Source organism: Tenrec ecaudatus, chromosome 5, assembly GCF_050624435.1.
Source record: "Tenrec ecaudatus isolate mTenEca1 chromosome 5, mTenEca1.hap1, whole genome shotgun sequence".
NCBI classification, from domain to species: domain Eukaryota; kingdom Metazoa; phylum Chordata; class Mammalia; order Afrosoricida; family Tenrecidae; genus Tenrec; species Tenrec ecaudatus.
Genome location: NC_134534.1, coordinates 5,252,576 through 5,266,148, shown reverse-complemented (window position 1 = coordinate 5,266,148; position 13,573 = coordinate 5,252,576).

Genomic DNA, 13,573 nt, shown 5'->3' with positions numbered 1-13,573 from the left:
GCCTGCCTAGCATTACCGAAAATAAGCCATATGGACAAGAAAAGTCAAAGCAAATCAAGGGTTGAAGGAGTCTAGATGTAAAAGAGCAGGCCCGGTACCAGGCACCGTTCACTTTTCATCCCGATCCCTTGCAGGGCTGGGGAGACTCCTGTACAGAGGACATGTAGGAGCAGAGGAAACTGTGACAGAACATACCACTGAAATTTAAAATGCACCCAACTTTGGTTGGTGAAAAGGCTAGAAAAGCAGAAAGGGCTGATCAACTTGAGAGCTGGTGGTGACACCGGGTCTGCTTAACAAAGTGGCTTCAGTGTCATGCTCCAATGCCTTAGCAATGGAACAACCAAATGAACTTGGAGCAAAGGCAAAGCTGAGAAGGGGCCAGAGGTCGCCTCCCACCTGTGAGACAGACTAAGTCAATGACAAGAGCTCCAACCCAAAGTTGGAAGAGATCCTGGGGAGTCACGGAAACCAGTGTCCTTCCAAATCTATTTTCTTTGCGTTGTTAACATGCTTAGCTGCCAAGAGAAAGGTGGGAGGTTTGCGTGTCCCCACAGGGGCACTGGAAGAATCCACCCCAGAATCCGACTCCTGAAATGCCAGCTACTGAAATCCTCATGGAACACAGTTCTGCTCCGATACACACATTTCCCTTGGGTCGGAATCCTCTTGGTGGCAGCTGGTTTGGGATTATGTTTGGAGTTTCACATTATCTTTAGACTTGGGAGAGAGTTATTTTTATCCCTGCTCTTATAAACACATGATGTCATTTAGTTAAAGAACACAGTGGTGTCATCAGAGTGCTAACTCATTATTCTGCCAGTGCGACCAGGATCTACAAGCTCTGTCCTATTATTTCATCTTTTACACATTTAGTTTCTCTTTGACCCAGTCAAGCTCTACTTCTGCGTCTGTGGTGCTCTGTCCAAGAAGTGAAACTGATCACTTGGAAGGAATATCAGAGATCACTGCAAAATAGTAAGACGTTTCCTGGGGAACCCAAACTAAAAGTCCTCTCCTTCCACATAGCTGATCAGAATGTTGTGGTCAAAACTCATCAAGATGTTTATAGAAAGAGTCAAAGGAATCATAGGGTGAGAACCCTCTCCATGCTGGAACCCACGCAATCCCACTGCCATGGAGTTGGTGCTCGGTGATTGTCTGCAGGGTTTCCAAGACTGTCAGTCCTTGAAGGACGCAGATGGGTGCTTCTGTCTCTTGCAGAGTAGTTGTGCATTAGCACAAAGTTGTGGTTAGCACCTGACAGTTTACCTGGCAGTGCCACCAGGGAGCTCTCCTCAATGGCAGTGGGTTAAACATGCCAACGTGGTAAAATCCTCACTAGTCTCTGCCCCTGATCTTCAGTGTCTCTTCAGCCGCTAATGTGATCGTCCCTCTCTCTTTACACTCCCCGAATGCGCTCCACAAGTTTTGCAATCCAGTGGCACTGTCTTAGCTCAGCATAGGCTGATTCCTAGTGTGGTTTTTTTCTCCTTTTATGGCCTCAGCTTCTCTCCATCGCTCACGTGTACTGTTTGTGCTCGTGCTTAACATTCTTGAAGTCAGAATAGTTTTTCCTTTCCTCCTTTGCATGACTTTGCTACCTGTCTAGCATCCCTGAGGTCTTCCTGGATTGTCTGTCCTCTGCCAGTTCATGCAGAGCTTAGAATGCTTCCACATGGACTGACTCGGTCACTGGAACACAAAAGACATCTGTGTATCAAGGGACTAAATGGATGGATGGATGGATGAATCAATGCACACAATAAATCACTGACTCACCTTGAGAACAATGACTCCACACATAAAAGCTGGAAAACCTAAAAGGTTCCTAAATTACCATTCGTAAAACATGGAAGAAAACAGTGTACATTTGCATTCTGAACAGATATTTTTGGCCTAAGAAACCCTTGGTTGTGTTTTCTCTTACAGGAAATAGGCACGACTTTGGATGGGTCGATTCAGGTCTGCGCATATTATTATTTGATGGCAAAGAGCAAAAAAGGTATTGGAAATACTCATTTGCTTGTGAGCGCCTTCCAATTTTTGGGGGGGACATGGTTTCCACAGCACATCAGTTGATGAAAGCCACGCTGATCATTCCATGACACCAGAATCTTAGGATGTATCAGGCATATGGGGCCAATGTTTGCTTGAGGAATACATTTTATTTCTTGGAAACAAACTAAACCACTAACGCAAGAATTCAGTTGTTTAGAAGAATATAAAAAATCAGGTACCAGGACACAGAAAGTCTGCCATTTTCTAAATATTGAACCTCTATTCCTTCTGGAAGTTTATCTCTTTGGCATTTAGGAGCCCCAACTTTAATCCTCTGTATGGTGAGACTTCATCTCACACTGTAGTCAGGAGCGACCAGCCCCTGAGGGGGACCCCTGCTTGCTGGAGCAGAGGGACCGTGGCAACGAAGAAGGTTGAGTAACACGGTGACGCCAACAATGGGCTCAGACTTACCAGTCGTGGGGAGAGGTCAGGACAGGCTGGTCTCCTTAGGTTTCTGCTGTGGGTCGGGTCTTTGCATGGCACGCTGAAAGAATCCATGCCAAAGAACATTTTGTAATCCAAGCAAGTTTTTATGAAGGGACGGAAAAGTTTCAGGTGTTACAGTCTCCAAAGGGTCCATGCTATTTCTGTGAAATGTGCCAAGCCACGCGGAAGCCGTGCTGGCGGGTCACAACTGGGCACGAACAACCACGTGCAAAAGTGTACCCACACGTGCAGAACTGTGTGGGGGTGGAGGGAAGGGGGCTAATCCCGGGAGGTCAGAAGCCCAAGCACCCTAGAGGCTTGTGGGCTGTGGACCAAGAGGCTGTGGGCCCAAGTAGGCCTGGAGCGGGTGCATGTGCGCCTGCGTGGAGGAGGCCCTCCCCCTCCACCTGCTGAAAGAGAGATTGGCTTTCCCTGCTGCAGGCTCTTATCAGCTCTGGCTGGGGAGGCATGGTTGAAGGTATTGGGCCCATCTGTGTGATGTACCTAAGGTGAGGATAGGTTTTAGGTTTCACCTGGGCTAAGAGGTCCTAGTCTGCGCATGCTTAGTTTGGGGTCTTCCCATAAGTGTCTTAAGGCTACCCAATTTCTTTCCAATTCTTTCAAACCTCCTCTATGGGGGGCTTGGCAGGCACCGGAGGGACAACCCGCATTCCACATCTAGCTACCGTCCTAACAGTCTTTTGTTTATAGGGTTGCTATGAGTCAGAATTGACAATTAACAGTACCAACAATCTTGTTGGAGAATCTCACTACTGCCACTCTTATCCCAATAGCTCTTCAAACTATTTCCAGTCTCAATTCTCTGCGTCACAACTCACAAGTTAAGTTTGTTTTGAGTACTGACCGTGTGAGGGCCAGTGCCCTCTATGTGACACATTTGACAAGGGTCAACGTTAAACAAACTTTTATTAGAAAAGCAGTTTCCCATGCATTGTTGTTGCCCTTGTTAATGGTCATGTGACCCAGTTGCTCAAGGCAGGAGGAACTTTTAAAAATCATTTTATTGGGGGCTCGTATAATTCTTATCAAAATCCATACATACATCCATTGTGTCGAGAGCATATGTACATTTGTGGCCATCATCATTCTCAAAACATTTGCCTTCTATTTGAGCCCTTAATATCTGCTTCTCATTTTCCCCTCCCTCCTCACTCCCCCTACCTCATGATCCCTTCATCACTCATAAATTATTATTATTTTTTAATATGTTACACTGTCCGATGTCTCCTCCATGCCTTCTTCTCTGCTGTCCCTCCCCAAGGGAGGAGGCTATCTGTAGATTCTTATAATCAGTTCCCCCTTTCTACCCTACATTCTCTCCACCCTTCAGGCATTACCACTCTCACCACTGGTCCTGGAGGAGTCATCTGTCCTGGATTCCCTGTGTTTCTAGTTTCTATCTGTACCAGTGTACATCCTCTGGCCTAGCTAAATTTGTAAGGTAGAATTGGGATCATGATAGTGGGGGGGGGGGGGAGGAAGTATTTAAGAACTAGAGGAAAGTTATATGTTTCATCGAAGCCAGGAGGAATTTTCAATTCATCCTAATGTCCTCCTTTTTCTCAAGATCAAATTCACTCACTTTAATACATCTCTGTAAATATTATGCAGAGGGACCCCATCATTTCTAGATCTGTTGCTACTAAGTGGACACTATTTTTTTATACATTTGCTGCCTTTTTTATACATTTCTCTGCCTTTGTTGCATTTGGGAGCCCTGGTGGCACCTCTGGGTAACACTGGTCTGCTGACCCCAACATCAGCAGTTCAAATCCTACTCCGCTGCTCAATTTAACTTGTAGTTGGATTCCATTGTGTTCCTTTCCAGGCCTAAGCTTGCCTTTTACTCCCGCAATTTGTCCATGCTCTCACCCTTGATGTGACTGTGTGCCTTTCATCTTCATGATCACTTCCTGCTGTGCTTTCAGGGTGTGGAAGAAAACAATATCTATAGCCTTCAATTGATTAAGAGTATAGGATGATAGAGTGAAGGAGCCCGGGTGTACTAGAGCTGAACATTTGAGCACCCGGGTTTGCAAAAGCCTATGGGTTCCAGCGAGAGTCCCAAATCCGTTTGCAGAGTAGTCCCCACATTGATTAAGCCTCCATTGGCTTTCCTTCTGATCTTTAATCAAGGATGTAGGTAGTCCTGCCCTCAGGAAGAGTGCATTGAAAAGTAGGCTACTGTAAATTATATTTGAGATGGAGTCACTTTGGTACACCTAAACACTGGTGATACTGGCCAAGAGGTAGGTTGCTACCAAACATCAGGGCTTTGAACCCACTTGCTGCACACCAGGAGAAAATTGTGACAGTCTGTCTACTTGAGTAGAAGCATTTCCAAAGCTCCAGACGACACTCCCTGCCATCAAGTCAATGCTGACTCATAGTGACCCCTGTGGGTTTCTAAGGTTGCAACTGTTTGTGGAAGTAAAAAGCCCAGTCTTTCCCCCACGGACCTGCCGGTGGTTTCGAATTGCCAACCATGTGGATAGCAGCCCAAAGCATAACCACCAACGGTTAGTTCGACTCTTTCCTCTGGGTCAAAGATGAGTCAGAATTAACTTGAAGGCTGTGGGTTTGGCGTTATGCTAGGATGGACAAAGCAAGAGGTGAAGAATCCTTTGATCAATGCCTCCTTTTGCTGTGCTTCCTTCATACTACTGGGGTGAGGGTGGGTGTTGGGGATAGTTACCCAACGCCTTGGTACCTAAAACTCATTATCTAGAAAACAAGGATTTTCAATGCAAGAAATGGTCATTCCCTTTCCATTGTAAATCATTTCACGCTACAATAAAGTTCATAGCGGTTCCACAAGTGGTTCAACAAGCTTCCTGTGACTAAAGATAGTGCAGCCAATGTGTATTTTTCACTTTTCTCATGTTGATTTCGTATCTGTTTTTGCATCGTGCTATTGAGGGTTCCCACACCCCCATTTTCCAGGACAAGAAATTTGGGAGCCACAATATTTTTAAAAATCGATATGAATATTACAGAACAAAGGATATGTAGAATAAGCAAGGTTTACTGGGAGGAGTTTAAAGTCCCCATTGGATGTCAGCGAGGAGTTAGAGAAGAGTCTAAGTAAGTCCAATTAAAAGGGGTTCTATACATTTTGATAATTCACTTTCTATGGCTTAAAATGTGTCAGTATTTACAATAGAAATGGATTCTCTGCCACCAGGGAACACATTTTTATGTAGACAGGAAGCTTGAAGGAAGACACAAACATTTTCAGCATTGTCTTCTTAATGGCTGCTCTGGGCGCCCTCCTCTGTAACACAAAGTAGACAGGATAAAGCCCTCGCTGTCTCTGATGTTGATTGACAGAAAAGAAAGGACTCCAATTGTGTTGAAAAATTACCAGGCAAATTGTAGTCTTTCTACATAAATGCAATGCCTTTTATGTTAAGAACCCATGAATGGGTGGAATGCTGCTTTCATGTAAAACACGTCAATTACAAAAAGCCCTTGGTAACTGCTCCTTTAGTTAAACTAAATTTGACTTTGAGAATTAACCGTATTTGTTCTTTCAAAGGATGCTTGGAGAGCAAAGTTTCAAAGACCGTTCCAGTGCAGGTGGAAAAGACACAAGTCAGAAGACAGGAATTAAGTAGAGATAGCACTTAGCTTGAGATGATTTGCCTATGTTCAGATAAAAAAATATTTTAAAAAAGCTATGGTTGCATTCTACCAGAAATTACCTGGACTGTACATTCATTCATCTATCCGCTTGTTCATGCCCTTAGCTAGTTCTTCACGAAGGGGCTGCTAGAAATCCTAATTAAAAATTTTAAAAATCAAGTCTTGTAACTTAGAAAAAGTCCTAAGCTTTGAAAAAGGGTCATCTTGATTGTGAGAGTCATTTGGCACCTGCTTTAGGATTCTTTAATAACCCTGGTAGCAAAGCCTTAATGCATTGGGTCACTAATTATAAGGTCAGCAGTTCAAAACCACCAACCTCTCTCTGAGAGAAAAAATGAGGTCTACTTCAGTAAAGTGGTATAGTCTCAGAAATCCACAGGGGCAGTTCTACCCTGTTCAATAGGGTTGTTATGAGTTAGAATTGACTTGATAGCAGTGAGTAGGATTTTTGGTTTGAGAGAAATAGAGATGATAATCTAACTAATTATCCATTTATCCATCTTTTTATTTTCTAGGTGCAATTGACTTATAGCAGTTGGTTTGTGGTTTGGTTATGAATTTTATCTATCTATCCATCCATCCAAACATGAAGCCCTGGTGGTGTAGTAGATTATGTATTTGGCTGCTATCTACAAGGTCACGAGTTCAAATCCACCAGGTACTCTATGGAAGGAAGATGAGACTTTTGCTCCCATGAATGTATAGCCTTAGAAACCCAATGTGAGAGTTGTACTATGTCCTGTAGCATCATTGTGAGTTGGGCTTGCTCTATTTCTCTCTCTAATCTTTGCATATAAACACATACATATTACACAGGCACACAGATACTCCACTACTGCTTTCCAGCTGATTCAGCATGACCCCAAGATGAACTCTTTAAAGGAGCAGACAGCTGCACATTTCTCCACAGAACTGCCATGCTTCTGCTTAGCAGCACAACACAGCACCCGCAAGGTTCCTTAAACATGGACATAACAGACACCAAGCAAACTCACTGCCACGGAGCTGATGCCAACTGACAACAGCTCTATGGGACAGGGCAGACCTGTCTGTGAGTTTCTGAGACTGTAGCTCTTTAACGGAATAGAAAGGTCAGTCTTTCTCCCAATGAGTGGCTGGGGGTTCTGAACTGCAGACCTTTCAGGCAGCAGGGCACCTTTAACCACTACTCCACTATATATATATATATATATATATATACACACACACATATATATATGCTAATGTATGCCTGACCAAAGCAATAGTATTCTCAATTGCTTCATAAACATATGAAAGCTGGACAATGAATAAAGAAGGCCTAAGAAGGATTGATAAACTTAAATTATGCTGTTTGTGAAGAATAATGAATTGCACAGCCTAACCCTTCCCCCAGTACTTTTTTCTTGGAGTCTTGGTCTTTGGACCTGCTCCTGGCTTTACTTGGGCACTGATACAGAAAATTGTATTGGATAGACCTCATCAACTTTAGTTTCTTAGATATGGTTACCCACTATCTTAAATCTTTTAAGTTCCACTAATTTATCATTCTAGTTTTAAAAATGAGAAGAATTCAGACCCACAAATTTCAGGACATAAGAAATAAGGGAGTTCTAATGGAAGTTGTATATGAACTCATGGGAACTAATTGGTTACACATTGAGTTGCCAATCTTGAAGTCAGTGGTTTGAACTCACCAGTACTGCAGCCTTTAAAGGAATTAAAGGTTTGGAAACGCAAACGTACACTTTTTCTGTCTTGTACAGTGACTATGAGTTAGAATCCAGTAAGGGCAGAGGATGTTCCTTTTGGTCTGGGTGGCTGTGCGTGCACACAGACTGCAAGTCGGACACTACAGAGCCAGAACACGGTTGCAAAGGGTGGGGGGGAGAGAGAAAACAGAAAAGGCACAGACATGGAAGGTGCGAGGGCGACTTTGAGTGCTAAAGTGTGAGATTTCATGGCAATTTTCATTCATATTTTGAAGAGCTAAATATCTCCTCTTCAAATTATGCAGTAGACATTTCAGAACCCATTTTACTATAAAGAAGCCCATGGATAACGCACACTAAATGCTTCAGAGGTGAGGTTGGTGCCAAGCTCCATTATAAGAAACATTTTAACTTTTCTTTTGAGAGTTTCTGTGCACAGATGGAGAAGTTGGGCCATCTCACAAGAGGGGAACATTTTCAGTGTAATGAAGGAGTTTGACCTCTGACAGCCCCTTTTTGGATTCCAGAATGCTGGAATCTCTGTCTGTTATGCCACACTCACTACCGGTCAGTCAGCTATGACTCATACAGCTCTCTAGGATGGAAGGGCTCTTCTCCCTCAGATTCCTAAGACTGGACATCTTTATGGGGGCAGAATGTCTCATCTTTCTCTTGCAAAGAGACTGGTGAGCCTGACAAGCTGACCTTGAGGTTAACAATCAGACATGCAACCTAGTACAGTATCAAAGCACATTAGTTTTTAAAATAAAAAAAAATGGGAACTGCCGGCTATTCAGGTCCTAATAAGGGTGACATGACAGTCAAGGAAAATTCCAAATTCATGTACTTTGCAAAGTTCAAATATGTCTTTGGATCAAAGGATGCCCTGTGAAGTGTGATTTCCCCTGCTACAACCCCATCTACTTTAAAGAAAGCAGAGTGAACTTCCTTTATCTTAGACTAGCTAACACTACATTAAAGTATCTTCATTTTTTTATGGGCAAGCAGAGTGTTGAGTGGTATATGGCATATATTCTTTATCTCAAAAGCTAGAGTTGATAGGGAGAAACTGTGGCCATTGTTTGAAAGAGCAGGTCAAATATATCCAGACACAAGTTTAACCTTTGAGGCACCAAAATGTGTATTGCCCAGTGTAATGAATATACCATGGACTTCCAGAGAATGAATACATTTGTCTTAAAAGAAGAATAGAATAAGACAAGAGATCCACATTTGTATCCACTCCAGAGAAAGGTGACCTAGTATAGAATGCTCAAAAGACAGAAGAATATCATTGACACCACATGAAAATAAAATTTTGCTGAAAACCATATAACAATGATTTCAGCAGATTCTCAATCAGGACTGATTCAGAAAAGCATGTGGAACAAGGGGTGTCATTGCCGATAACTGGTGACTCTTGGTGGAGAGCAGGGAATGCCAGAAAGATGCAAAGGCCTTCGACTGGGTGGATCATAACAAACATGGATAGCCTTGAGAAGAACAGGGATTTTAAAACACCTAATTCTGTTCATGCTTAACCTATAAATGGATCAAGAGGCAGTTATGGGGCAGAACAAGGAAATAAAGCATGGTCAAAAATCAAAAAAGATGTGTGAGTTCTATATCCTCTCCCCAGATTTATTCAGTTTGTATGCTGAACAAATCATCACCGCGGTTGGCTTATATGAATAAGAAGGTAGTATATAGGATTGGAGGAAGGTTTATTAGCAATCTGCCATATACACATGATGCCACTTTGCCTCCTGAAAGTGAGGCAGATTGGGAGCACTTGCTGATGAACATAGTGGATTATAGCCTGTAGCAGGGATTACAACTCAGTGTAAAGAAATCCGAATTCCTCAAACTTGGACTACTAGGTAACATCATGGTGGTAGTGATATAATTTGGTATCATCTTGAGACTATTAAGAGTGAAGGGGTGCGGTTTAGTCTGTCAATCAGGTCACAGCTTTATGACCTCATTTGTAGGTGCTGTGGAGATAAATGCCTCACTGGAGGCCAGACCCACACTCTGTGCTTCACCTTCCTGCTGACATGACACATGGAGCTATGCTGATGGAGCCAGAGCCCTGGAGCTGGGGGAGCCACATGGAGACCCACACCAGGGCTTAGATGCTTCCACTGCCACTGGATCCACAAGACTTTTCTCCCATTTGCCTGTGATATTCCTGCATTTGGCATCATTGCATGTGTTGCATGAGTCTGCAGAGGAATGTATAGATTGGTATTGGAAATATGGGCAAATATCCGACTTATAGGCTCTATATGAACTGGGCTGGGTTGTTTTCTTAATATACAATTATTATTTATGTAAAGCTCTTTCTTATACACATATATGAGTGTCTTGGGGTTTTCTCTAGTCAACCGAGACTAACACAATCATGATAAACAGAGAAAAGATTGAAGTTGTCAAGGATTTCATTTTGCTTGGATCCATAATCAATGCTCATTGAAGCAGGAACCGAGATATGAAAAGATGCATTGCTTTGGGTAGATCTGTTGCATAAGGCCTCTTTAACATGTCCAAAAACAATTATGTTACTTTGGGGACTAACTGGCACCTGACCCAAGCCATGATATTTTCTATCCCCTCATACACATGTGAAAGATGGACATTAAATAAGGAAGATCAAAAATGAATGGATGAATTTGAATTGTGGTGCTGGAGAAGAACACTGAAAATACCATGGACTGCCAATAGAAAAAAATAAATCTCTCTTGGAAGAAGTCCAGCCAGAACGCTCCTTAGAAGCAAGGATATTGAGACTTCATCCAAGTTTTGGACACTTTGTCAGGAGAACCTAGTGCCTGGAAAGATCATCATGCTTGGTCAAGTAGAGGGTCGTCACAAAGCAGGAAGACCCTCAAGGTGATGGATTGACACCGTGGCTCCAACAGTGGGCTCCGACATAAGAACACTTTGCGATGGAACTGCACTGGGAAGTGATGTTTCTGTTGCACATAAGGTCTGAACTGACTCAATGACTTCCAACAACAATAACAATTCTAGCAACAATAGGAGTCCAGGGGGGTGCTTGGGTTGTGAGCTGAGCAGCTCACAGCAAGGTCAGCATTTCAAAAGCACCACCTGCTGTGCAGGACAAAGATGAGGCTTCCTGCTCCTGTAAAGCTTTACCGCCTTGGAAACCTACAGGGACAAATCTATCCTGTTTTATAAGATTGATAGGAGTCAAAATTGACTAGATGTCAATGAGTGATTGGATGATCAACAATGGTAACACATACATGCAGTCAAGGGTCTTCAAAAAGTTAAAAGAAAAACATTATGAAACAACTCTATATGGATTGCAATATGCTTTTGTATCATTTTAAATATGTACTTACTTGTTACAACACATCTAAGTAGGATTTAATTTGAGAGACTAAAAAGGCCAATATATCTGTTTTAAAAGAACCCGATCAGAGCAACATGAAATTTTGCTAAAATTGAAGCAAAGCAAACATTAAATTTGTGATGAAGCTTGGGTGTATGAATGGTAAAATCATGGATGATTTACAGAAATTTCATAGAAAACAATGCTCCAAAGAAATCAGCAATTTATCGTTGGGTAACTCATTTTAAGAAGGGATGCAGTGATGTTGAAAGTGAAGCCCACAACAGAAGACAAACCACATCAATCCATGAGGAAGAACCTTAGTCTTGTTTTGTGTCCAATGATTAATAGAAACAATAGCCAGCACAATAGATATCATAATTAGTTCCATGTACACAATTCTGACTGAAAATTTCAATTAAAGCGAAGCAAACTTTCTGCTTAATGGGTGCCCAAATGCTTGTGCCCAGATTAGCTCCATACAAAAGCAGAGTTCTTAATGGGAATTTTAAACTAGTATAAAAATCCTGGAGCATTTTTCACACACACACACAAAATTGTCATAGAAGATGAGACATGGCTTTATCTGATTCTGAAGACAAAGCACAATCAAAGCAATAGTTACCATAAGATGGAAGAGATGGAGTCAAAGCAAAAGTGCATTGGTCAAGTTCATGGCTACTGTTTTTTAGAATGCGCAAGGTATTTTGCTTGATCACTTTCTGAATGGCCAAAGAATGATCATCTTTGCTTATTATTTGAGTAAATGAGACCAACTTTTAAGAGCAAGACATCAGAGAAGCTTAATCAGAGCCAATGCAGAAATGGCACCTTAAGCCACACCTCAGAAAAGTGCATCACAGAATACTGCTACCTGTTCGAATATCTGATTATCTACAGACTTGAGACTCTATCACTGCAATGTCTTCTCTTTGATCCAGGCACTCATGCGCTTTCTGGTGTGGTTTGCCCCAGTTTAATGGACTTTTCATGTCCTACGTCTCAAAATCTTGAAGCTAGTGATGACAAATGAGAAAACTGCTTGCAATTTTTCAAGTACTATCTGGAAATACCTCTTTCATCATGAGAAATAAATAGATATTTTTCCTTAAGGAAAAAAAATATTACTCTGGACTTTCAGAGATGGACCACTAAAAAGTATCTAACAATTAGCCATTATTTCCCTTAAATTTTTATTTTATAAAATATTAACCCAGAACAGAGATGACTGTAACATATTCTATATTTTTGGTTCTAGAAAATATATTCTGTGGCCTCAGTCAATATCCATATGACTCTAAAAGTTTCCTTAAGATGTTCAATCATGGAAAAGTTTAAAGGCCATGTCAGAACTAAGATTTGTTGTTGTTAGGTTTCATGGAGTCAAATCAGATTCATATCGACCCAATGCACAATAGAAAGAGACACTATTCATGCCATCCTCACAATTGGTCTATGGTTGAGATGACTGAGTTGACAAAAAGAAAAAAAAATCAGTTAACAAGAGGACATTTTCTTACCTATAACTTATAGAAAGGGTTAAAATTATATTACTGTAGCTATTTCTCCACCAGCAATCCCCAGTTATCCTCCATCAGTCTGTTTTTTTCTTCATTTTCCCCTTTAAGGATCATTAATTTACTTTTGAGAATTGTGGATAGTCAGAGAGACCACATTCTGTTTCTAAGAGGCATGCAACCACGGAGTAATCATATGCCAAAGACCCGGTGATTGAAAGAAAAAGCAAATTACAATTCGTCCATTAAAAGTTTGCCTAGAATTCATGAAGTTCACAAACTGTCAGTTCATCAAAGACCTCCCTTCTGGTTAGGAAGGAGATTGGAATCTTCCGGCATTCTTGGAGAGACAGAGTGATGTCAAAGAGACTGCGAGGAAATGGAGCTATAAAAGAATGTAGTCTAATTCAGAGGAATCCCAGAGGGTCCCTCTTAATGAGCCGTATCCTGTGCTTATGAGACAGAACAGGGAGGGAGGGGGGCCTGGGAGCTTCATGGACACTCCAGAAGGATGGGAATCCTGAAGCAAAGCCACACCTCCTAGGGAGGTGCAAACAGTGGAAGGTTAGCATGCTCTGCTACTACCCAGAAAGTCAGAGGTTCAAGCCCACTGAGGCACACCTTAGATGCAAACCTGATGATCTAGTCTTAAAAAAAAATTCAGTTACTGACTCCTCTATGGAGCACAATTCTACAGTGACACACATGCGAGTATCGCAAGTGAATTGACTCTGGGGAAACTGGTTTCGTTGTTAGGTTGGTCTTAGACTATCTGCCATCTCTTAGACAGGAATTTTTTTCCTCAAGTATTACTTAATATTAAGATGATCTGTTTTATTCACTATCGGATC